Genomic DNA, 27,114 nt, shown 5'->3' with positions numbered 1-27,114 from the left:
TATACTCAGTGTGTTGATCAATTCTAGAGAGGAAGACATTGCTTTTGGATAAATTCACCTCAAGCCCAGACATTGAGCAAAAATGATCCAAAGCACATTTTAGGACAGAAACTGAAGTGATGTTTCCATAACATAGGAGCAGTAGATCATCAGCATATGAGAGGTGAGTAATCTCCAATTCTCCACACCTCCAATGGTATTTGAAAGCATTTGCTCTTCCCACATATGTGTTAATGATTAAAGACAGTGTATTCATTGCAATAACAAATAGAAATGGAGAAATAGGGTCACCTTGTCTCAGCCCCCTTTTTCCCTTGAAATAACCCTGAAACTCCCCATTCAATGCTATTGTGAAGGATGGTGATGAGATACAGGCCTAAATCAATGAGATGAATTTTGGAGGGTAGTTAAGGAGAGTAAGGCATGAGGTGAGGTAGTTCCATTTAACAAAATCAAAAGCCTTCCTCAAGTCAATCTTGATTGCATATTTTGCTGTAGTAGAGTCCTTGTGATGCCCCCTTAGTAATTCATTAGCTAAAAGAATGGGGTCAGTGATTTTTCTTCCATGAATGAAAGCAGCTTGAGAGGGGTCAATGATGTGAGGGAGGGAGGTTTGCAGTTTAGAAGCTAGGATCTTAGCTATGCCCTTATAAATTGCATTGCAATAAGATATTGGCTGTAATCATGCATAGTGGAGGGATTCTGGCACTTTGGAACAAGTGAAATATAGGTGTTATTAGCTTCTGAGAGTAATTTCCCATTTCTGAAAAACTCAGAGATGGCATTAATAATTGATTTACCAACAACACTCCAAGCTTTCTGAAAGAAAAAGGCATTAAATCCATCTGGACCTGGAGCCTTGTCTTTGTTGAGGCTGAACATGTATATTTGGATTTTAGCATTGGAGAGGATTTCATTTGGGTAGTTGTGGAGGTGGATGGGGATTTGCTTGGTGAAGAATGGTTGGAGATCAGGTAAAGGATGAGTTACAGGAGGTGAGCTCCCAAGCAATCTTTGGAAATGAGAGACCACTTCATGTTTGATCAAATCCATATCTTCAATTACATCACCATTATCTGCAGTAAGGGAAGTTATCTTCCTCTTGTTATTCCTTGATGAGAAAAATTTATGAAAGAAAGATGAGTTGCAGTCACCCAATCTCAACCAAGTCATTTTTGATTTTTGCTTGATCATATCTTCTTGTATGCTGCCCAGCCTTAGGTATTATTTAGTGATTCCTTTCTCCAATTGTCTAAGGTTGCTATCAGAAGGTGAGTGATCAAGATCCAATTGGATAGAATCCAATTCCATTTTCACAGCTTGCAATTTGGAGTCAATATCAGAGTATTCCTTTTTGCAATTAGCCTTAAGAGCTTGCTTTAGGAGTTTAAGCTTCTATACAACTTGAAACATTGCAGTACCCCTAATATAAGTGCACCAAACTTCATGAACAGTTGGTAGAAACTGATGGTGAGCACTCCAAGCATTGAAGAACCTGAATGGGATGCACTTGTTTGGCATGGAGAAGTCAAGATTGACCAATATTGGACTATGATCAGAAATGCCAGGAGGTAAGAAGGTACAATCTGACTGTGGGAAAGAATAGGTCCAGCTGAGATTAACCAAAGCTCTATCTAGTTTCTTGGCAATGCAGGCTGCACCTTTACTTTTATTTCTCCAGGAGTAAAGAATTCCACTGAATTTGAGGTCTTCAAGCTCAGCCTACTGTAAGCATTCTTTGAAGTCAGTCATAGTTGGGTTCTATCTCCTTGAGCCACCATGAGTCTCTCTAGCATTAGGGATGACATTAAAGTCCCCCATTAAAGTCCCCAATGATGGATATATTGCAATGAATTGACTGTCTAGAAGTAACAATGACAGTAAGATCAATGAGACTTGGGTTCCACAAAACCCAAATTCGACCCAACTGTGAGTATGCATAATTATGGACTATGGACCAACTTTGAGCCATTGTCCTATGTATTGAGCTCACATTGGAATGAGACACTTTGGTCTCTACAATAGAGACTAGATTCAGTTTTTTTCTCAGAGATTAGCCTCTTAATCTTTGACTATTTAGAGGGTTGGTTTAACCCTCTTATATTCCATGTGACAAATTTAATCATTAAAATAGAGGGTTGAAAGAACCTCCAAGATGTCTATGGTTATTTGGTGAACCTTCAGACATCAAAACTGGTCTGCTACTGCAAGGCATTTCTTCAGTTGTAACTTTCCTCTTAAAGCCTGAGTTGGTGCTACAATGCTTTCTAGTTATAAGCTTTCCACTTTTTCTGTGTTCCATGGTTTCTTCATTGCTTTTTGGATCACTTAAGGTTGAGAGGGTGGTGTGGTGGTTTGAAGTTGAGTGGTAGCCTAGGCCAGCCTTCCTTGCTTGCTTCTTGTATTGGGGAAAGGTGGTTGGTGTTGGGTTTGTACTTGGATTATTATATGCAGTGGGTGATGTGGGGTTTGAGGATGCATGACTGGCTAGTGAGAAGTTTAATTTTTTGCTACACAGTGGGGAGTGGATAGGTGTGGGTGTCCTTGTAAGTGAGGGAGAGTGACTATAATTTTGAGTGGGAGATGATGTAGAGAAACTAGCAGATTCATTAGGTGTGGTGGGTTCATGATTGATATGTGATAATGGGGAGAATTGATTGTCATTCTGTTGGTCGTGAGGAAGAGATGAGGATGATGGTTTGACTGAACCAACTTTCTTCTTCTTCTTCCTAATGGTAACCCATTCAGTGCTAGTTGGATAAATTACAGGGTTGTTATCCTCTTGGCCATTGTTATCTGAAACAATTAAGTGCCCTTTACCCTTGTCTTTCAGCTTTGGTGTGTTTATAAGGTTGAGAGGGCAAGTTGCTTCAGCGTGGTTCAAATGATTACAGTTGGAGCAGAACTTTGGCAGCCACTGATATTCAATCCTGACCTGCTCAAAGCTGTTGTCATCCAATTTGATGTTGACCTCCTTTTGCAGTGGCTTGCTGAGATCGAGATTCACACAAATTATGGCATATTTCAGCATTGTTGCATTTTCAGTAACTTGATCACCATAGGGAGGTTCCGCCACACAACTGGCAATGTGGCTAAGACCATTGGCAGTCCAGAATTGGATGGGGACATTATGGAATTTGACCAAAGTGGGGATACAAGTAGGTTGTTTGAGTGAGATTTCATATAATGATTCCACTTCATAAGAGAGAAAGGGTGCCCTGTAATTGACCAAGGACCCAATGACAGAACCTCTTCAGCTTCTGTGGTTGAGTTGAATCTGAAAAAATAAGTGTTGTTGTCCCCCAATATGGTAGCCGTGAGACCAAATTTCTTCCATGTCTTAGTTGCAGTTGCTTGAATAACCTTGAATGGAGCTCGTTTCTGAGTGGAGACCCCAATAAGGTGAATGGAGGACCAAAACTAGAAACCTTCTTCAACAACTTCCTTAGGAGGGTCAATAACATTTGTTGATCCAGCGGCTGGTGGAAAATAGTTAAAAACCATCTTACTTTTGGTGCCTTTGCTGACTACCTTAGACCAGTTTCTTGTTTGGTGTGTAGAAGGTTGAGGTGGTACTTGATTTGGTAGGGTGTTTGTGATGTGATGCACCAGGTTTGAGAGGGGCAATGGATTAGCAATGGTTGGGGAATTAGGCTGATAACTGGAGGTTAATAGAGGGGTTGTGTTTTTATTTTGGCTTGTATCTGATGTGTCATGAGTGGGGGTAATAGGAGTAATTGAGGAACGTTTGTTTTGGCATGTGTTTGCTTTGTCAGATGTGTCAGGAAGAATCTGCAGAGCAGGGTTGACCTCTGAAGCATTATTCAAATTCAAATTCAAATTTAAAGTTGAACCTGATCCCGCCTGAGTCTTGTGTGCTGTCGGACTGGTGGTTGTTGTGGTGGTGGTGGTGGCTGCAATTGCTGGCTGTCCATGAATGCTGCTGTCTGGGAGAAGAGACTTAAGCTGTGCAATCTCCTTCCTTAACTCGGAAATGATCATATTTTTTTCCTTGAACATGTCCAGTGCCTTTCCAAGGTTCTCATCCTTCCATTGGAGTTGCTCTGTAAGACGTTCAATTTAGTGCCCAGGGGAATTATATAAAAAGGGGTTGAAGTTCTTTGGATATTTTGGTGTAGATGCTGGTGAGGAAGATGATGATTTATTGGCTGGTGTGATATGTGAAGGCCTCTTAGCTGGTGTGGTGTAGGAAGGCCTCTTGTTTTGGTGCTTGTTCCTTTGATGTAGTGTTGGCTGCTTTTTAATGATGTTTGTAGTAAGTTTGGTATTGTTTTGCATTCGTACTGGTTTGATAGAGGGAGAGGGAAATGATTGTCCATTGAGGCAAGGGGGAAGTGGAGGGGGGTAAACATGCGTAAGTAGAGCTGTGGTTGATGGTTTTGAGTTGTGCTTTTGCAGAATATGAGTAGGGGTAAATGGAGGTTTAAGGTGGTTGGGGATGGGGTTTGTGATAGAGGGTAGTTTGTGTGTATTGCTTGAGTGGGTAACTTGATGCTTTGTTTTGGGGGGATGATGCTACGGCTTGTGGTTATGATGCTATTGATTCTGTTGAGGTGGTGGTGGTAGAGAAGGAGGCGGGAGAGGAGGAGGAGGAGGTGGTGGAGTTCTCATGGAGGAGATTTTTAAAATTTTAAATTCATGAAGGTTGAGATTGAAATCAAACCATTGTTTAAATCTATGAACAAGTGAGTTGCTTCGGACTTTGTATTGAGTTTAGGATTGAAAATATATCATTGAATATTCGAGTGATGAAGAATCAAAACTATAAAATTATGATTTAGGACACGTTTGGTAATTAAAAAAAAAAAACTATAATATTTCTCTCTCATATAATGAAAAAATCTTCAACAACTGCGAATTATAATATTAAAACAAGGAAGAAAAAAAAACCCTCTCAACTTTCAAGGATTTGCATATATTAACCAAGAGACATTAGTCCTACGATATAACCTTCTTAACCTTAATGAACAGGGAAGGGTTGAGACCAGGTGTGGACAAAATGTGTTGTGTTTAAATAATAAATGGTTATGTAACTAATACAACTAGATCCCCCAATTATTTAAAAGTTATCATTTACCCTCAACCCATTAAGGTGTGTTTTAATTTATCATTTTATCGAAGAAAAAATAAAATATAAAAGTAAAAATAAGATTAATTGCAAAATAAAAATAAACAAATAAAAAAACCCTCATCTTTCAAGGGGTGATTTGCAACATTTCTTAATTAATAGTTTAAGAGAGTTTTGTGAAAAAACAAAGTTGAAAGGGTAATATATAAAATTGTGAGAGTTTAGGGGAATATTTGCAGTTTACCATAGGATATTATAAGAATTTTGTAAGTTAAGATTGCATGTGTTAATGCACATTATACCATCTGTTCTCCTCAAACGTTAGTGATATGCACCATTTCTTAATATTGTCATGAAATCAAGTGAATTTTTTTTTTTTAATGGAGACTAATCTATGAAATCGTTGAAAGTTGAAGTTTTTGTTTTACAATTTACTCTAAGACAATTATTAAACCGTGACACTAATTGAATTATTGTAAGACTAAATAGTTTAAATCACCCAACAGTATTTTCCAAAAATTTTGGGGCAATGAATTGTTTTCTTAAATATTTTGAGGAACATTAAAGGATAAGAATAATCAATGTATTGGATCCATTAATTTGAAGAGTTTGTATTTACAGTTGCAAACATAATACACATATGCACTATTGGTACCCATTTTGGATGAAGAAAAACAGAGTATTCAGAATTGGTAATCACCCTAATCACCCTTATCCAGATATTGAAATCAAATTGATTCAGATAATTTTTATATTTAGTTTTCTCTAATATCTCAAATGACAAATAATGGGAAACATGAAATAAGCATATCTATTTCATTAAAATAATAATAATAATAATCTCGCTAATTAAGCAAAGAGATGTTGGAAATGTATTTTATCCGGAGACCTAATATAATATCTGAAATGATAAATTCTAAAGAGTATGAGATATACTTTATAATGAGAAATCATGTCATTTTAATTAACAATCAAGCAATACGAATACGTTATATAATATATATATTTTTGTTATTCAACAATTATAATAATAATAATAATATTGGAAGTGTAAGTGTTATAATATTATTAATATTAATATTTTCTATTTCTATCTCTCTATTTATGTTTTTATCTGTCCTCCATTTATCTCTCTTCTCCCTGTTCTTTGTCTTCTCTCCATTTCTCTCTCCTCCCTTTTTTCAAAAGTAAATAATAAAAATAAATAAAAGAAACAAAAAATTGTAATGGAGTGAGATCAAAAAATTAATAAATTTACTATAAAAATATTATGTATATATATATATATTTTGATATTCAATACTTAAAATAATTTGACAATTTTTATCTAAAAATATTTGAATAATTGAGTTAGGTGTCTGTTAACTAGCAAATTTAATACCCAATTCTTTTATCATCCATTATAAATGGATTGATAATGAGTTATTGACATACTATTAACTAGTTTATACATGATCAGTCCAAAATTCGTGCAAATCCACCCAATTACCACCCCTATATTATCATTATATATTAAAATAAGTACAATCCATCACATTAATAGGATGCTCTCTTTCATCAGATTAATATGAGTGCGTTAGTTTAGCCAATCAATTTTACTATGATTTTAAACATATTTTATAACACCATTTTAGCATCATATTAGTATATGTTATTTTTGCCACTTTTAGGTACTGTTTGATAAAACTGAGACTGAAAATTTCAAGTATTGAATTTTAAAAGCTGAAACTTTAATCGCTGAATGTATTAATTTGAAAACATATTTGATAATATTTTAATTTTAAGTACTGAATTCATTAAGATTGTTTGTTATATACAAAAGTTGATGGATAACTTTAATCTTTAAATCCAATTAGATTTTGTAAATTCTAATATATGACTTTTCCCCAATCAAAGTAAATCCATTCGATGAGAGAAAATCCGATGAAATTAGATGGATCTATAATAAATTTTCATACAGTAAAAAATAAAAAAACATTCTTTGAATTCAAGATCCATTTGGCATGCGCTTTGTTTTAGGTATTTTGTTTTTTGTTAAAACAGAAAAAGTGTTTTTGTTGTATGAGTGTTTTGGAAAAAAATTGGAAGCACGTTTGGGAACGATGTTTTAGGATAGCTTTTTGGTATTTTGGTTTTAGGGCACTGTTCATGAAGTGTTTTAGCACTAGGTAAAATAAAAGAAGACCGTACCATATATGTTTTTATTGCCAAAATCGACACTGTAGCAGTCAAAAAACAAAAACAGCAAAAAATAACTTTTTGATATCTTTATTTTAGGCACTCTTGATTTAGCTCTATTTTGAAGTGAAATTTGTTGACATGCTTGTTAAAATTAAATACATGCCCCTAACCATTTGCATGGTAATTGTCACAGGGCTAAATTATACCACGAATTTTTGCCTCTGCAATGGCACTTGGGGTCACCAAGTCTCAGCCAACACAACAACACAATACACACAGTATAGAAATGTAAAAAAGGCACACACAGTTTACAGGGACAAGCTCCAACCTTTGCTCATATTAAACATATTACAAAGGAACATGAGTTCGTACAAGGAACAACCAAGGCTCACACCCTCTCTCTGTTCCTCTACAAAGCCCACCTTAGCATTATATAGGTCACTCTCAAAACCGCCCATAACTGCCCACTAAGATGATGGATGACACCCCCATCCACCTAGGGTCGTGCTGGCACCCTCTAAATGTGCCAGCACTATAATACAGTTGACAAACCCAACTGCTAGATTTGTTGGCATGTTCTGCTCATGCCACATAACCACAAGAAGTTACATTCTGCATAGTGGAGGAAACCACCCTTAACCGCCTGTGTGTTGGTCCTCTCAGAATTGTGCCACATGTTTGGGAGGTTACTCAGCACTCCCCCACTTCCCATGATGAGTGGGAAGTGCTAGTAACTTCCCCCAACCCACCGAGCCCACTAAGCCACCACCTCTTGTAACCGCAAGCCATGACTTTGTGTTGTCCATGCTCTAGCCACATCTGAGTCAATCTTGTGAACCTAGCCCAAGCCAAGTCCACCAATCTGCACCCACATATATATGTCTCTGAGTACACGGCGTGCCAAGCCATGCACGTCCGTGCGCACTCTCGGGTGCACACCAAAGTGCACACCGGCGCACACACTAGTGCTCTTCTTCGCGCGCCATGTTTGAACCCTCATACGCCGGTGGCTGTACACCCACCTGGACTCCTGTGCGCACGCCGAGCTAGACGCTCGCGCACACTAGGTTGGACGCCTACCCGCGAGCCCACCTGCACGCCCGCACGCGCGCCGCTGCACACCAGCGCGCGTGTCGGTGCCCACTTGTTTGCCCTTCAATATCTTGGATGCTCCCCACTTGTGCAACCATCTTGGAGTGGTGCAACACGTGCCCATGCACGTTGGCTAAGCCCTCTAAGCAAGCCATGCCATAGCCCAACCGATGTGCTCAACAGACCCCCCCTAATATAGTTTTAAGGAAATCCAGCACTCTGACAGGAGTAAACATCACCCATGCTTAAGGAGTCATAATGGCCTTTCAAGCCTTTCCCGACATCCAAATTGAGTGCCGTCTGCGCCAACCAGCTTCTATGGACTCAAAGTACTTCCCATAAAGATCCCAAGTCAAAACTCCAAGTTTCACTTTTCGCCATATTTACGAAAGTGCCACTGGGCACCCCCAGTGCACGCCGAGCATCCTTTTAAGCATCTTGTGTGCACGCTAAGCATCTTGTGCACGCTGACAACCCACTGAGCACCCTCATGGCTGTCTAACCGAAACCAAAGTATTCCCAAGACATGGCATGGCCTTGAAATGCCCATGTCTTCCCTTGGACAACCGTCAAGGGGCTAACAAACCACCCCCACCAGAAGAAGTCGACGCCCTCGTCGACTTGTCTAAGTACTCCCTTACCTGTTTCTCAAACTGCCATAATGTCACATCTCTTTCCCAACTCACCTCTGCTTCATTGCATCCTTTCCATTGCACCAAGTAATCAGTTCTGCGATTTTTCTTACTCTGACCCTGGGTCCAGTAAGACAAAATCTTCTCCACCTCGTTGTTAAACTGCAACCGAATAACAGGTGGGGCTCTCTTAGCCTGCTGTCTTGATGTATTCGCAGTGTCCTCATGAAAAGGCTTGAGGAAACTCACATGAAAAGTAGGATGGACCTTCAGTCTCTCAGGTAACTGTAATCTGTAAGCAACATTCCCCACTTTCTTCACAACTTCAAATGGACCATCATACTTCTGAATCAGCCCTCTGTGAACAGTCTTGCTGCTTATCTTCTTCCAAATCTGTGGAGTCAACTTCAACAGAACCTTGTCTCCCACTTGGAACTCTAATGGCCTTCTCCCTTTATCTGCATACTTTTTCATCCTTCTTGCAGCCTTGGCAAGGCTGTCCTGTGCCTCTTCCACCATCTCTTGCATGGAACGGGTATATCGGTATGCTGCAGGGCATCTTCCACCAGTCCTCTGCACTGCCACCTCCTGTGGTGTGCAAGGTTGTTACCCTGTTGCCAACTCAAAAGGACTCATTCTTGTTGCTGAAGACCTGTGCAAATTTTAAGAGAATTGTGCAGTGTCTAGCAACTCCAGCCAATTTTTCTGACTTGCAGTGACAAGTGCCTCAGATATTCTTCCAATAACTGGTTCATCCTTTCAGTCTGTCCGTCAGTCTGAGGATGGTTTGCTGTGGAGAACTTCAGTTCAGAACCCATCAAGCCAAATAGCACTGTCCAGAACCTTCCCGTAAATCTGGTGTCACGATCACTAACAATATCTTCGGGCAAGCCAAAATATTTCGCCACAAACTTATGAAATAAACCAGCAGCAACTTCCGCTGGGCATGCATGTGGTGCAGCAATAAAAATTGCATACTTAGAGAATCTATCTACAACCACAAAAATAGATCTCATACCTTCCACCTTAGGAAAACCAGAAATGAAGTCCATTGAAACTGATTGCCATGGACGCTCTGGTATGGGCAAGGGTTGCAGTAGCCCTGCCTCCTTCTTCCTCTCATGCTTGTCTTTCTGACAGACCAAGCAAGTCTTGACATATAACTCTATGTCATCCTCCATCTTGGGCCAGTAATGTGATCTGGATATCAACGCCAGCATTCTATCCACCCTTGGATGTCCAGCCCACTGAGGATCATGCATTTCCCGCATTAGTTCCCGTCTCAAACCTCCAACAAGAACATATAATCTACCTCCTCTGGCGTAGAGTAGATTATCTTCAATCCAGTACTTTCTGACTTCACCATCAGCAACCTGTTGCTTAAGTTTCTGATAGGCATTGTCGGACTGAGATTGCTCTTTGATTCTGTCAAGGAAATCGGTATACACCGTTGTCAACGACGCCACATACTCCTGCACTTCTTTCCTACTCAAGGCATCAGCAACCTGATTCTGCTTTCCAGGTCTGTGAACCCACACAAAATTGAACTCCCCAAGAAACTCTTGCCAACGAGCTTGCTTTGGAGTAAGCTTTTTCTGTGTCTTGAAGTAGGTATTGGCCACATTATCAGTCACCACTGTAAACTTGGTACCCAACAGATAGTGCTTCCATGCGTCAAGACAATGTATCACTGCAGTCATCTCCTTCTCGTGAGTTGTATACCTCTGTTCAGCATCCTTAAGCTTCCTACTTTCAAAGGCGCATGGGTGTCCTTCTTGGACTAGGACCCCACCAATTGCTCTATCAGAGGCATCAGTATGCACTTCAAATGGAAAACCAAAGTCAGGCAGTCTCAAGACCGGTTCTGTAGACACTGCATGCTTAAGCATCTCAAAAGTATTTTGGCACTCCTCAGACCAAACCCACTGTTTGTCCTTCTTCAGCAAGTCCGTTAAAGGACTAACCTTCTTGGAATACCCCTTTATAAACTTTCTGTAGTAGTTTGCCAACCCTAGAAAAGATCTTAATTCTATCACTTTGGTAGGTGCAGACCAATTAAGGATGGCTTTCACATTTCTCTCATCCATTCTGACATGGCCCTTACTGATCCAATGCCCCAAAAACATCACTTCTTGGCGACAAAACTCACACTTCTCCTTTTTGACAAATAACTGAAACTCCTTCAGTTTTGAAAAAACCAATCTCAAGTGTTTTAAGTGATCTTTCAATGACTCACTATAGATTACAATGTCATCCAAGTAAACAACAACAAAGCGATCGATGTAGTCATAAAACACAGTATTCATTAAGTTGCAGAAGGTTGCCGGGGCATTAGTTAGCCCAAACGGCATTACAAGAAATTCATAAGACCCATAACGAGTTACACATGCAGTTTTGGGTTCATCTCCTTCTGCTATACGCACCTGCCAGTAGCCTGTACGTAAATCCAGCTTAGTAAAGTAAGATACCCTTGACAACCTGTCAAATAAATCAGCGGCATTGGGCACTGGATACTTGTTCTTCACAGTCACCTTATTCAGAGCCCTATAGTCCACACACATCCGCATTGAGCCATCCTGCTTCTTCTGAAACAACATTGGCGCGCCATACGGTGCCTTGGATGGTTGAATATAGCCAGACTCCAGCAACTCATCCAACTGTCTACGCAGTTCAGCCAGTTCTGAAGGCGCCATCCGGTATGGGGCCTGAGCAGGAGCCCTTGCACCCGGCTCCAACTCTATCTTGTGATCAACAACACATCGAGGGGGCAATTGCTTAGGTAGTTCTGGTGGCATCACTTCTGCAAATTCCTCTAGAATTTCAGCAACAGAATCCGGAACTTCAACAAACTGGTCCGGTTTGATCTCTATCATTGCTGCAAGAAAGGTAGAGTCTCCCCTCTTCAAACCTGTTTTTACTTGCAATGCAGAGATTATTTCGATGCAGCCATATTTACGATCTTCCTTCTTTTGGTGCCCATAAAGAGCCACTGATGGAATAAAACATGGACAACTCCTGTCCCAAATAAAAACTCCTCCCAAATATGGCACAACTACCACTCTGGCTTTCGTAAGGAACTCAATTCCAAGAATTAGATCAAAATTATCTAAGGGAACAGCCATAAGACTAACTACGCCCTCCCAACAACCAACTTTCATAGAAGTGGTGGCTATGCCTAAAACAGGCTTGGCTTCAGAATTCACAGCTTTCATCTTATTAGCATGTGGAATTAACTTTAAATTAAAGTTACTTACTTCCCTCTGCGCAATGAAGTTATGAGTGGCCCCCGTGTCCACCATTGCCAAAACTTCCTTACCGTTCAGCGTTACCTGAATGAACATGAGTCTTTTTAACTCCATGGACTGTTCTTCAGTAAGAGTATTCAGCATTTACAGAGGATTAACTCGGGTTGGACCAGATTCCGAGTCTGAGTCTCCTTTTGAATCAGCGACGATAGCACTCAGCTTCTCCCTCTTGGGATAGTCCCTAACACGATGGGGACCATTGCAGATGAAACAACCGTAGTTGGGCTTAGTCCCACTACTACTCCCTTTGTTATTGTAATCTGCCTTGGCCTTGACAAAGCCACCGCCTTTATCCTTCTTTTGATTCTTGTCCTTCTTCTTGTCCTTGAACCTGAAGGACTAGCCTTTATCTTTCTTCCCTTCCTTGGACTTCTTCTTGTCTTATGTAGTAGACCCAGTCATCTTGAAATCTACAAGACAATCTGCCGCTGTCATGGCAGTAGGAAGGTCCTTCACACCTTGCCTACGGAGTTCTGCTTGAGCCCATGGTTGCAATCCGGACATGAAATTGAACAGCTTATCCTCCTCTGACATATTTCGAATGTCCAGCATCAAGGAACTAAAGTCCTTCACATAGTCACGAACGGTACCTGTGTGCTTCAATTTCTTCAGAGATTCCCTTGCAATCCATGTAGTGTTCTGAGGCAAGAACTGGTTCTTCAATTCCTTCTTAAGGGTCTCCCAAACTTCAATTCGAGGCCTACCTGCAGAAGCATCGTCCTCCGTCCGTGTGCGCCACCATAGTTTTGCATCACCAGGCATGCTTGTAATGGTCACCTTCTCGCCGTCGGGGATCCGAGCAGCCTTGAAGTACTGCTCCATGTCCCATAGGAAATTCTCCAACTCTTTGGCATTTCGGGTACCACTGAAAGACTTGGGATCCGGCACCTTGATCTTCTGCGAAAGAGGATCACCACCGCCTCTGGAACTCTCATGAATGGCCCTCTTCACCAAGGACACTTCATCTTCAAGGTCTTTCAGGTTCTTCTTGAAGACGCCAGTCAGCGACTCAACATCTTCAGAGATACGGGTCAATTGCTCTTTGGTGGCCTACATGAAGTCACCAAACCCATCAGGATCAGTCTTCAAGATCTCCAATTCAGAAGCCAAGTTTTCAATTCGAACAACAAGGCTCTCTGCACCATCTTGTACCTCTGTGTCTGTAGGAAAACCCACAAACCCTTCCAAACAGGAAACTCTCTCACGAGTATTACCTCCAGCCATCGTAGAACGGGGCTCTGATACCAATTGTCACAAGACTAAATTACACCACGAATTTTTGCCTCTGTAATGGCACTTGGGGCCACCAAGTCTCAGCCAACACAACAACACAATACACATAGTATAGAAATGTAAAGAAGGCACACACAGTTTACAGGGACAAGCCCTAACCTTTGCTCATATTAAACATATTACAAAGGAACATGTGTTCGTACAAGGAACAACCAAGGCTCACACCCTCTTCTCTGTTCCTCTACAAAGCCCACCTTAGCATTATATAGGCCACTCTCAAAACCGCCCATAACTGCCCACTAAGATGATGGATGACACCCCCATCCACCTAGGGTCGTGCTGGCACCCTCTAAATGTGCCAGCACTATAATGCAGTTGACAAGCCCAACTGCTAGACTTGTTGGCATGTTCTGCTCATGCCACATAACCACAAGAAGTTACATTCTGCATAGTGGAGGAAACTACCCTTAACCGCCTGTGTGTTGGTCCTCTCAGAATTGTGCCACATGTTTGGGAGGTTACTCAGCACTCCCCCACTTCCCATGATGAGTGGGAAGTGCTAGTAACTTCCCCCAACCCACCGAGCCCACTAAGCCACCACCTCTTGTAACCGCAAGCCATGACTTTGTGTTGTTCATGCTCTAGCCACATCTGAGTCAACCTTGTGAACCTAGCCCAAGCCAAGTCCACCAATCTGCACCCACATATATATGTCTCTGAGTGCACGGCGTGCCAAGCCATGCAAGCCCGTGCGCACGCTCGGGTGCACACCAAAGTGCACACCGGCGCACACACTAGTGCCCTTCTTCGCGCGCCATGTTTGAACCCTCATACGCTCGTGGCTGTACACCCACCTGGACGCCTGTGCGCACGCCGAGCTAGATGCTTGCGCACACTAGGTTGGACGCCTACCCGCGCGCCCACCTGCACGCCCGCACGCGCGCCGCTGCACACCAGCGCTTGTCGGTGCCCACTTGTTTGCCCTTCAATATCTTGGATGCTCCCTACTTATGCAACCATCTTGGAGTGGTGCAACACGTGCCCATGCACGTTGGCTAAGCCCTCTAAGCAAGCCATGCCATAGCCCAACCGATGTGCTCAACAGACCCCCCCTAGCCATGCCATAGCCCAACCGATGTGCTCAACAGACCCCCCCCCTAATATAGTTTTAAGGAAATCCAGCACTCTGACAGGAGTAAACATCACCCATGCTTAAGGAGTCATAATGGCCTTTCAAGCCTTTCCCGACATCCAAATTGAGTGCCGTCTGCGCCAACCAGCTTCTATGGACTCAAGGTACCTCCCATAAAGATCCTGAGTCAAAACTCCAAGTTCCACTTTTCGCCATATTTACGAAAGTGCCACTGGGCACCCCCACTGCACGCCGAGCATCCTTTTAAGCATCTTGTGTGCACGCTGAGCATCTTGTGCACGCTGACAACCCACTGAGCACCCTCATGGCTGTCTAACCAAAACCAAAGTATTCCCAAGACATGGCATGGCCTTGAAATGCCCATGTCTTCCCTTGGACAACCGTCAAGGGGCTAACAGTAATCCATTTCTAAAAAATTTATTATAAATTTATCACCTAGATTTCTCTCTTTGGAGTTGCCGTTCACACAAACCTCTATAACTCGACCCTAGAATTGTCTTTAGAAATTAATGTGAAACTGTCCTAAAAAGAACACAAAGTTAGGATTTGATATGTTACAATTTCAAAAAAATCCAACGTGATTGGGACATTAATGTTATTTTGAAGTTGTTTTTTTTCCGATAATTTAATACTCCTGTAAGTTGTTATTCATCGTGAAACCATATATTAGAGGGTTAAGTCACTCATAACTGGTTTTTCATGTTATTCATTGTACGTCCACATGCGGTAACGGTGGCTATCAATGGTGGGTTAGATTTTTAGTGCCGGTGGATTTTACATGAGTAAGGGAAAATTCATTTAGGAGATGAAGGTAAATTAGTCATTTTAATTACTAAATTTAAAGATGGAGCGTTTGAGGTTAAAAATGAAGTGCCCAATATCAGTTCCCTTCATTTTATAAGGTTTAAAAAACAAAAATATATTATGTGGTTTTATATCCATGGAACTCTTTTAGTTTATTCAAAACAAAACCTATTATCCATAGAACTCTTTTAGTTTATTCAAAAACCCACTACTGTCCGTGGAACTCTTTTAATTTATTCAAAATCACAAAGTTTTATGTTGAAATGAAACGTTTTCATTTCGGTAAATAAGTATAATATTAAATGGAAAGTTCAGGGTCATCTTTGGCATTTTAGTCCCATAAGAATAGGACTAGAGTGATATAAGTCTTTTTTGGAGTGCCAATACAATCTCTCTTTTCAAAAATACTGTTTAAATTCATGAAGATTAATTTAGATCGAATTTAAAATGTTGTTCAAGTTTATGAACAATTGAGTTGGTTCAGACTTCATATGGAGTTTAGGTTCGGACCACATGCACCACTGAATATTCAAGTGACGAAGAAACAAATTAAGATATAGGATACGTTTGGTAATGAAAAGCAATAATATTTCTCTAATATAAGGAAGAAATCTTCAACAAATTATAATTTTAAAACAACGAAAGAAAAAAGAAAAACCTCTAAATTTCAAGGATTTGCATATATTAATTAAGTGGCAGTAGCTCAACTGTATAACCTTCTTGTCTCAATGAACTGGGAAGGAGTTCCAGACCGTGGACAACAAAATGTGTTGTGTAAGTGATTACGTGGCTAATACAACTAGATCCCCCAATTTTTAAAAAAGTTATCATTTACCCTCAACCCATTAAGGTGTGTTTAATTTATCATTTTATCCTTGAAAAATAAAAATGAGATAAACTGCAAAATAAAAATAAAAAACTCATCTTTCAAGGGGTGATTTGCAGCATTTCTTATTTAATAGTTTAAGAGAATTATGTTAAAAAACCAAAGTTGAAGGGGCAATATATAAATTGTGAGAGTTTAAGGAATTTTTGAAATTTACCCAATAGGATATTATAAGAATTTTATAACTTAAAAATAGCATGTGTTAATGCTCATTATACTATCCGTTCATTCACTGAAGGTTCTCAGTGATCAGCACAATTTCTTAATATTGTCAGAAATTCATGTACAAAACTAAACTTTGAAATTGTTGAAATAATGATTTTTGTTTTATAATTTCCTCTAAAACAATTATTAAACCGTAACACTAATTGAATTATAAGACTAAATATTTAAGGGCACCCAACAGCATTTATATTTTGAGCATGCAATAATAACAATTAATGTATTGTATCCTTAAATTTGTAGAATTTGTATTTACAATTGCAAACATATCTATATATAAGTCTTCTTATCTTTTTATCAAGAAGATAGTAAAAAGTATATCATAGTTTTCTCTGATATAATATCTGAAATGATAAATTCTAATGAGGATGAGATATACTTTGAAATCATGTAATATGAATGATTAACATAACTACTTTGAAATGGTGAAGAAGAATCATGGTTAATAAATGCAATTTTTTTTTTTCCTCATAATATTTATATGCAGAGGGAGACAGAAATGGAAAAGAAATCAGCTCTAAATCATGCCCTTAACCCAGTAGGTGGTGAATATGAAATATTTTATGTACGTTCACGAGGAAACCATAAATTCCAAGACAAATTATTTCCTAAACATGAAGTATCTTATATATATTTTTATTGCTGCCCTAAAAATGTGACTTACTTCTGATTTGGGTATAACTTGCAATCATGGTCAAACAAATTAAATTCATTAGGTTACCAATATTTACACCAAGTTGCTTAGTTGTCTCCAATCGTCATGGCTTAAAAAGAGTTTTGGATAGTTGAAAGTACCAAGAATATAATATTTCCGATCAGTAGTTGTCATCACTCATTATTAAAAAAAATAATGATTATTCATTAATTGAGTATACTACATAATAGATACTTATGCCAATATAGTTGAGAATATAACTAAATATTTCGACAATGTATATACATTTCTACATGCTCCAACCATTTGTATTGCAATCCATTTATAAAAATTTCACCCAAATAGATCACCTAGATTTCTCTCTCTTCGAAGTTGCCGTTGACACTAACCTCCCTAACTTGATCATAGAATTGTCTTAGAAATTAATGTCAAAGTGTCCTAAAAAGAACACAGAGTTTGACTTTGATATGTTTCAATTTCAAAAAAAGTCCAAAGAGATTGGGACATTAATGTTATATATTGAAGTTGTTATTCATTGTGAAACCAATTGTATGAGTGGGTTAAGTCACCTAACTGATCACCACCTCTTTTTGACTTCTGTACAAATGCCGGTCTAATAAGTTGAGGTTAGTTAATGGCTTCACATGTATGACCTTTCCAACGTTTGTCCACAGAAAGAAAGATATGAAGTCATTGTAAGGTGCAGAGGACATATGTAAGATTAATAAATAAATAAATAAAATAAAATAAAGGGGTTTTTTTTTTTTTTTTATCAATACATGGACTCAAGGCTCAAATACTACAATATAATGATGTCAACTTCTTGATTTATCAATAAAATGAGGGGATCACATAAATTTTTTCTTACAAATGAAAAGACCACACAATTATTTCTCTAAAATAGAATGATATTCTACTTTAGACCACACAACAAGTTATATTGTCACTTTGACCCATCAGAATATATGATTATATCATGAAAGCTTTAAAACATAAAATAAGCTTACTGAAAGATCCTTGAACAAATGGTTTGATATTAATTTGGACTTATAGACTTCTTTAGACAAAAGATCTTATATATAAATTAAATTTAACGAAACAGTATAAGCTCTGATACCAAAATTGAGTTGGATCTAACCAGATAGAAGCATGCAAAATAACATAAAATAAATTTAACAATTAAATCACAGAAATGACTGCTGAACCTGATAATGCCTTGTAAAAACGCCTGAACACCGGCAAGAACGGGCCAACAAGCCAACAGTTCAAGTTAACTCACAGAAGAAATTGCTAATTTAATACTAAGGCCGTTTATACTGGTTGGATTCAAGAAAATTCTATGATCTACACTGTCTGCCTAAATAAAATCTATCTATTAGATATTTTTGTCGACTAAAGTCCTTTGCCCGAAGGTACTAAAAATAATAGATAAAGAAAAGATAAATTTTTTAAATAGGAGCAAATTGGATGATTTATTTCATGGAAAATATATACATGGATACACACTGTTTATACAAGGACACACTCTCACACACTATTGTACAAAGGAAACTGAAAGAAGTCACAAAAGAAAACACACTGGAAACTGAAGACTGAAATGCTTGATGGTTCTAGACTTGATTGCTCTAAAACTCGATGATTTTTACTTGAGCAAATAAGTTCCTTTTGTAGAAGAAGAGAGGGATGAATCTTCGGCTGAGCTTGAAGATGCTGCATAGACAGTTGAGATTCAAGATGCTTTAGAGATAAGATGGCATGAATTATTACTGAACTGTTGATGTCGTCTTCTGGGGAATTTATCTACTTTTACTGTTGAGAATCTGCTTTCGGTGGATCTGCTTTTAACTGTACACTATTAAGAATCTACTTTTCTTGGATGTTGGGGCTGCCTTTATCTGTGCACTGTGGTGAATCTGTTTTTTCTCTAGAAATCTTGCATATTGGATAAATTTCTGTCGGTAGTGCTATCTGTTGGACTGTTAACTCTTGCATGCCTGCGGGCCAAGTATTCATCAGTACTGTCTGGTGAGCTGGTTTCTTCATTTCTGTAGGCGAGATCGAACTGTTCCAATAACATTTTTTCTTCATTTATTATTTCTTCAACTTCTGGGGATATCTCAATCTTTGGAGGGGACTTAATGACATGAGGAATTCTTGCTTTAACAAAAATTTCCATGTTGATATTATGATTGTAGAGTCTGAAACCAGGATTATAACCTAGGTTAACTTGACAATAGGCTTTATAGTATACCAGATGGTTAAAGGTAGCTGGTTCTATCTCATTACGAAAGTTATTTACAAAATCAATATGTCGGGTAAGAACTTTGACTTACGTGGGGTCAGAGTGAATGTAAATTCGATGCTGTCCTAGAATTATAGCTCCATTTTTTACCCATTATGGGGGAATACTGTGGATTTGAAGGAGAATTGGACTTTTTGGCATAAAATTTTGGGTTACTTTCAGTTCGAAGGCAATGGTTTGGTTTAAACGGTTGGGAAAGTTACCAAAAGAATTTAAATATCCTAATGGCATATCTTTTGGTATGGTAATGCTGTAGATCATTCTTAATTCTAACAGTTTGCTTAAATAACAGATGGTTGTCTTTGTAGAGAAAGGGTTTTTCTGGTTATTTCAAAAGGATAGAAGAAAACAATGTCTACATCTAACAAGATAATGGCCATAGGTACTAGGTTTCCTGTTTGTATAAACCGTAGGAAAAAATAGTTATAACGGGTTCCTTTGGTGGACTGTTGTTGTAATACCCCTAATTTTCAAAATGATAAAATTGGGATTTAAATTTCATTCTATGTGCATTTTTGTCTATTGATTTTGTGATTGTATGTTTATGTGTCAAATTGTTATTTTAATTAATTATTGTATTTAAATGGCTTGTTGTCTTTAATTGTATTTTTATTTTTCTGCAATTATTAATTATTTTTGTAGCATGGACATAACTGTTTTAATAAATTAAGTGTGTGATTATCATCTAGGGTTTTGTTTTAATTCGTTTGAGATTTATGTTGGGCCGACTAGGGTTGGGTTAGGATTTCTGGTTCTCCTTATAATTGGAATTAGCTTTTGAGTAAAGTCTATAAATATATATCATACGTCACCCTAGGGTTTGATAACCCTATTCACGGCACAGTGAAAATACAGAGAGTTTTGAGAGAAACTGAGAGGCACAGTTGGGAGTTTTTGGCCAAGGATTGTAGGCTGGACCAAGGAGGAAGGTTGAGGGCTGTTCGTAGGTTAAACCAAGAGGGGCAGAGGAGGTTCAATGGAAACTAAGGTCGACGGAAAAACCTAGGAGGAAAACGGTGAAAGGTTTTAGACTGAAACCTTAAAAGGCAAGTTCTTTTCTTTCTCCTTCCATTTGGCTCGTGTTCTGTGCACCTAGATAGCCTCTAGGGTTTTAATTAATCAGTAATCGGGACATACATGTTTAGTATATGGTATATTGATGATCTGTTTGTATTAAAATCAAATCTGCTTACAATTTATGCATGTCTGCTGCCAGTTTTGTTCCTAAAAGCATGTTAAGTTCTGTTGTGATTTTTGTTACTGTACTTGCTTCCATCTTCTATAAACGAACCATGGGGATGTTAATGGGATGATATAAAACCATAGGGTCTGTATTGATGAGGAGCAGAGGGGTTTGGAATGGAACTGGGGTTGCAAGATTGTATTCAGTTTTTGAGCGTAAGAACATGTTAAGTCGATTGTTGTTTTGTTGTCGTATTAAATTCCTACCGTTATAACAATCTGATAGGATGCTAGTGGGTGTAAATTAGACTCCTAAGATCAGTTTTAAAAACCAACAGAGGGATAGGAATAAGCCGGTGAAGGAGCAGAGAAGCTGGAACGGAGCAGAACGGAGAGAAGGCTCACAGGGGGGAAGAGAGCCGGCTCTGGAATGCCAAGAGCCGGCTCCCACCTGATTAGAGCCGGCTCCAAGGTTGTATGGAGTCGGCTCTAGGCTGTTTTGGAGCCTGCTCTAATTTTTCAAGAGCAGGCTCTTTCCCAATTTGATGCGTACTGTAATTTTTTAGCTACTGTTTGGGCACTTGGGGGTTCTTGAACAGTTTTAAAACTTTAATGGGGTTTTCAATGATTATTTTAACATGTAGTCAAGGTCTTGAATTTCATAAAATACCCCCTTTGTGTTAATGGAATTAACAGTGCATTATTTAACAACTATGCGTACGGTTAAAGACTAGAAGGAAATTAATTGTCTAGTTTTAATTTGACAATTTAAGATGCTATAAGATGATTCTAAATTAAGTTTTAGATGCACGGTGGAGTCTTTTAATTAACAAAGTAGACTTGTGGCATAGTGTATGGCTCTGTGCTAAAAGATAGAACAGAATACAAGTATAGAACTTAGTACGCTGTTGCCGGATGAAAATAACTAAATTGCTTAAATTAATTTAGCAATTTATTGGATTATAATATGAGTATAGAATTTATTTAAATGCATGATAGAGTTGTTGATTTATTAAAACTAATCTATGCATACTCTGGATGCTAGTTGTTGAACTATTAAACCATTTCTTGCAATTACATGGTTTAGATCTTGGATTTAAATTGCTGAAACTTTAATCACTTTTCTGCAATGATATGGATATTTGGTTTTGGACTGTAAATTACTTGCTTATTATTTATATGTTGTAATTTACATGGATATGAAGAATTGTATGCACCGGTATGGGACGGTGACATGCTAGGTATGGTTTAGCTCAAAACGTTAATTCCTACCTTATGGATTTTAATTGGTGAACAGTTTTACCTGTTCAATCAATTATGTGGATTTTGTGGATTGTATGCACCGGTATGGGACGGTGGCATACTAGGGATAAATTGATTCAAAATACTCAGTCTTACCTATTTTGGATTAAGGGTACGAATTATAAAAACATAATTCTCCTTATATTTAAGTCTGTGCGGTTGAATAAGCTGAACGACTTATTGGATCTCTTATATAAGTCTGTGCGGTTGAATAAGCTGAATAATTTATTGGATTTCTTATGGATGGATATGAATGGATTTTAAATATATTTTTATGGTACCATGAGATGAGCTTGAGTCTCAGACTCGTTGGTTAGGGTGCGTATGTGCAGTAGGATGCGTAGCTAGCTATGTTGGTTGAGGTATACCCTGTTAGGCTTAGGTAGTCATGGCCACTCAGGTGCGTATTGCATGTTACCTTCTATTCAGGTTGAGACCCTCAGCATAGTTTAGTGAGAGTCCTGTAATGTGGATATATATATTTATCTATTACGGACTATATAGATATTGTTGAGATATTTACAGTGTATCTGCGTATCGGGTCACTGTTTGGATTGCAGTTAGAGAAGAATTTGCGTGTGGGCCTGACCCACTCTTATTTTTACAGGTGTTCGTTAGTTCCAGTCTTAGAGCTAGATTGTGCTGAGTAGATACAGTCATTCACTCCAACGATGACTAGGATTTTATTTCATGTTTTAGACTTGGGTTTTAAATTTCAGTTGGGATTTTAGGGGTCCACTAAATGGATTCCCGAGTTGTATAATTTGAAGAACGATTTGTATTTGTAGAGGATCGGTTGTAACAGAATAGTTTTAGTTATCAATAGAAATAATTATTATGAGGTTTCTATTATTGGATTGTCATTTTAGTTCTCAGTTCAGCAAATTTTATATATCTCTTTTGGTGTTAATTGTGTTCTGTGTTCGATTATTGCTAATTGGTTTGATATCCTCAGGTAATCGGGCGTGGGCCTGGTCAACCCGCATCCTGAAATCCGGGGGTATCACAGTTGGTATCAGAGCACTACAGGTTCTAGTTTCCTTAGGAGTGTTTTCGTTATAGGACTTCCGCGTTGCGTCTCTTAAAACTTAGAGCCATATTAGGATTCGTTGTACTCTCTTTACGGTTCGTTCGGAGGAGTTAATGTCAATTATATTCCATAAATGGTTGACACTAGGAAAATGATGGGGTTCAAGGCGAAAGCGATACGGACCCAAAGGAGTAACGAAATAGGTTGTCGAGTTCTTTGCCAGAAGCAGAACTTAGGATCGAAGGTTTAGTTTCAAGGTTGGCATTACTTAGAAAGTATACACTAAGAACGGATCAGGGTGTAGGTTTTAGGTCGCCGCATGTCGGGGCCAACACAACTTCAGATGTTCTCAAAAAGGAGACAAGCGAATAATAGGATTCTAAAGAGGATCCTAAGAGGGGAGATATCAGCGTCTCCAAAAAAGGGGATATTGAAGCTTAAAGATGAAGGATCGCACGATGGTGTTCTCATTCACTAGCAGTATAGTGAATGATACTGGTAGCGTTGGTGTGAACCAATTTACATATGGATGAATTTTCGTGTCGTCTCTTAGAGAATTAATTGAAAAGTACTCTTTAGGCATTTGGTAATAGGATGGAGTTCTTATCAAAACAAAGACGTGATTTTATATCACATTCTGGAGTGAATGGGGATTAGGTTGTGACGTTCTACATTGCGTTGTAAAGCCACGATAGATGGTTTGCATTCCGCGTATGAGGAGGATAAGGGGTAAGCCTTTGGTATTTGCTTAGGTAAAAGAATGTTACTTTTAAGCTATGGTTACAGATAGGTTTCAAGGTTGGATGATTACCAACGAAACTGCGAAATAAACTTTTGTGACATAATTTGGGAACTTGAGTTCAAAAGAGGTTTTCTTCTCTGGAATGGAGGATGTTTTAAGTATAAATTATATTTTGGTTGTTTTGCTATATTGTGTGCATCTATGTGTTTGATTTTTTTTGTTACTCTGTGTTACATTTTGTTGTTAAGTGTTTCATTTTTGTTAATTGGTTCAGGATTTGGAATAGGGTTTAGTTGGGGCACACATATGTCGGCCAACTATTATTGTAATAACATGGAGTAATAGCGCTATATGCGCTAGGATTTGTGGATATAGGGTCATAGGATTAGGTAGAAATACAAACTTCTAGCCAATCTATTGGACCTAGATATGCATCATTATGTTATGCTACTTGGGAATGGATAGTTCAACTTCCCATAAGAGTCAACTAATCTACAATGATTAGTTGGATATGCTCTATTCTAGGTAGGGATTTGTTTTTACAACGCAATAATAATGGTGGGTGTTAATGTTTTGGGGATTCGTGAGGTTGTGGTAGATAAAGACCACTGTAATGCCACCATGATTTGTGAAAGGTGTCGGAGGTGCAGAATGTCTTCAGGGAAATTTCTGAAGTGACCACCAAGACGGAATGAGGATTTCGTGCTGGTAAGTATCTATTAGAATGTCGTCGAGAGAGGTTGGTGGACTGATTAAATATTTATTAGTTTATTCGTAATTAAGACACTATTCCTGAGGGTGTCATTTAGAGGGATTGCTGGTGTTGTACTTGGAGGAGGAACCAAAGTTTCTACACTATATAAAATGTGAAAAAAAAAATTTAGGGTCATAATTTGCAACAATTAGTTATTGCTAGGACATTAATGACTATATGGAGGATGGAAAAAGTCTCATAAGTTTTAGAAGCAGGACAAGGAGTCAAATTGACACTACTTATGGTACAAAGGTAGGGTGTGTCGAAGATAGGATGGTGAGACCGGTCACCTATCATAAGGAAGTGGTACACGGTGTGCGTGAAAAAGTCATACTGCATGGTTAGCTTTTAATGATGCTCCAAATTTAGTATTGGGTGCAGATGGAAGCTGGTGGTACCAGACTAACGGTACTTTTGGTAGACAGATTTGGGAGGAAGATGCTGGGACTGAGGGTCACAACACTTAGTTCTTTCTTCATTCTGGCGGATAATATGATGCACTCACGGTCTGGAGCAGTTTTTGAGGGTCAGGAGGAGGGACAAAGTGGTTTTCTTCCAGTCTAATAAAATTAGATGGTCGAGATGGATCATCAGAGATCACTAAGTCCTTGCAGTTATTTTTTGTACTGAGGTGGAAATGATAGAGCATCATTACAAATTTAGTTGAGGGTTGATTTCTAAATTAAATCAGCTCAGATCTTGTTTATTTAGAACTAGTGAAATATCAGTTCATATGAATAGAGGGGATTACAAGACGACTTAGGTGCATCAACGTGGTGATTTGCACTTTGCGTTAATTTCTGTTTGGTGGAAGGGAACATGGATGAGGACGCTCGCAACAACTGATAGGAGTTTTCGGTTAGTTGTTACATTAGAAGTTGGGGTCTTAGTTTATATACTAATGATACTTGCTTTTACCAAGGAAATTAAGGGGGTTAATTCAAATATCGGAGCTGACCCTGGAGGCGGTGTTACCTTACTTGGATAGAGCTTAAGGTACAGAAGGATTAATTTCTGTTAAGGTTGTCGGAGTGAGTGTGATGTAAATTTTTGTCACTTCTTCTCAATTGCACTCGGATGATTAAGGAACATCAGGACATCAAATGTCCGTTCTAGTGAACAGGTTTAGAAAGAGACATGTATAAAACTGTCTAAATGAGTAATATGAGTTAGAAAGATAACCGGAGATCATTGGAGATTTTTGCCACTGCCAAAATTAAAATGGGAGTAAGACTAATCATGAGTGGGTGGTTGGTAGAACTTGTCGATATCTATTGGAATTTTAATTTCATAAGGATTAAGAGTGGTGGATTAAGCAAGTTTGTTGTTCGACCTAATTCTCGTAATGTTCACTTTTGGACTTCGCATTAGTTTTACATTGCACTGATAACGGAGGTATAGCTGTGCTTCATATCTCTCGACAGAGGTTTGGATCGAGAATGTACGTTTAATCATGGAGAAGATACTTAGGATAGATATCCTAGTTTTTATGGGAAGTTGGAATGGATTGCGTGCGGTTTGGCGGCGGCAGTACGATTTTGTAAATCGTTACACTCATCCACTAGAGTTTTTCTATCAGAAAACAGTTAATTGGGATGCCTTCCGTAGCGGAAGCAAAGTGTTTTTGAGGAAGGTCAGTTTTTATGTCTTAAAATTGACTTTTCATGGATGGTATTTCCCATTTAGGCGGTAGCCTATCGATTAGTTTTATTAAAACATTGGGATTGGTTGCATAGGAGTTTTGCAAATCTATGCTATCGAACTTGGACGAGTGTGGAAATTTACCCTGTATAAAAACATTGGGTAAGAATGAGTAGTTGTTCAATACAACTTACGTATTAAAAAAATTTTGTGTGTACTTTATATCGGACCTTTAAATTTTTTTTAAGGATTTGGAAATTAGTGGAGCCTATACACAGAGGCAGAATCCACAACGGAACGGAACAAAAGTCTTATACAAATAATTCAGAGTTTCGTGAATTCCGAGAACGGAATTCCTTTTGTTAAAGGGGAAGAATGTAATACACCTAATTTTCAAAAAGATAAAATTGGGATTTAAATTTCATTCTATATTTTTTTTATCTATTGATTTTGTGATTGTATGTTTATGTGTCAAATTGTTATTTTAATTAATTATTGTGTTTAAATGGCTTGTTATCTTTAATTGTATTTTTATTTTTCTGTAATTATTAATTATTTTTCTAGCATGGACGTAACTGTTTTAATAAATTAAGTGTGTGATTATCATCTAGGGTTTTGTTTTAATTCGTTTGAGATTTATGTTGGCCCGACTAGGGTTGGGTTAGGATTTCTGGTTCTCTTTATAATTGGAATTAGGTTTTGAGTAAAGTCTATAAATATATATCACACGTCTCTAGGGTTTAATAACCCTATTCACGGCACAGTGAAAATACAGAGAGTTTTGAGAGAAACTGAGAGGCACAGTTGGGAGTTTTTGGCCAAGGATTGTAGGCTGGACCAAGGAGGAAGGTTGAGGGCTGTTCATAGGTTAAACCAAGAAGGGTAGAGAAGGTTCAATGGAAACTAAGG

This window comes from Cornus florida, unplaced genomic scaffold (genome assembly GCF_030987335.1).
Source record: "Cornus florida cultivar Cherokee Brave unplaced genomic scaffold, ASM3098733v1 CherokeeBrave_3.0.0_Hap2_Chr09, whole genome shotgun sequence".
In the NCBI taxonomy this organism is placed as follows: Eukaryota; Viridiplantae; Streptophyta; class Magnoliopsida; order Cornales; family Cornaceae; genus Cornus; species Cornus florida.
The sequence above is the reverse complement of the archived record's forward strand: the minus strand, read 5'-3'. Positions refer to the sequence as shown.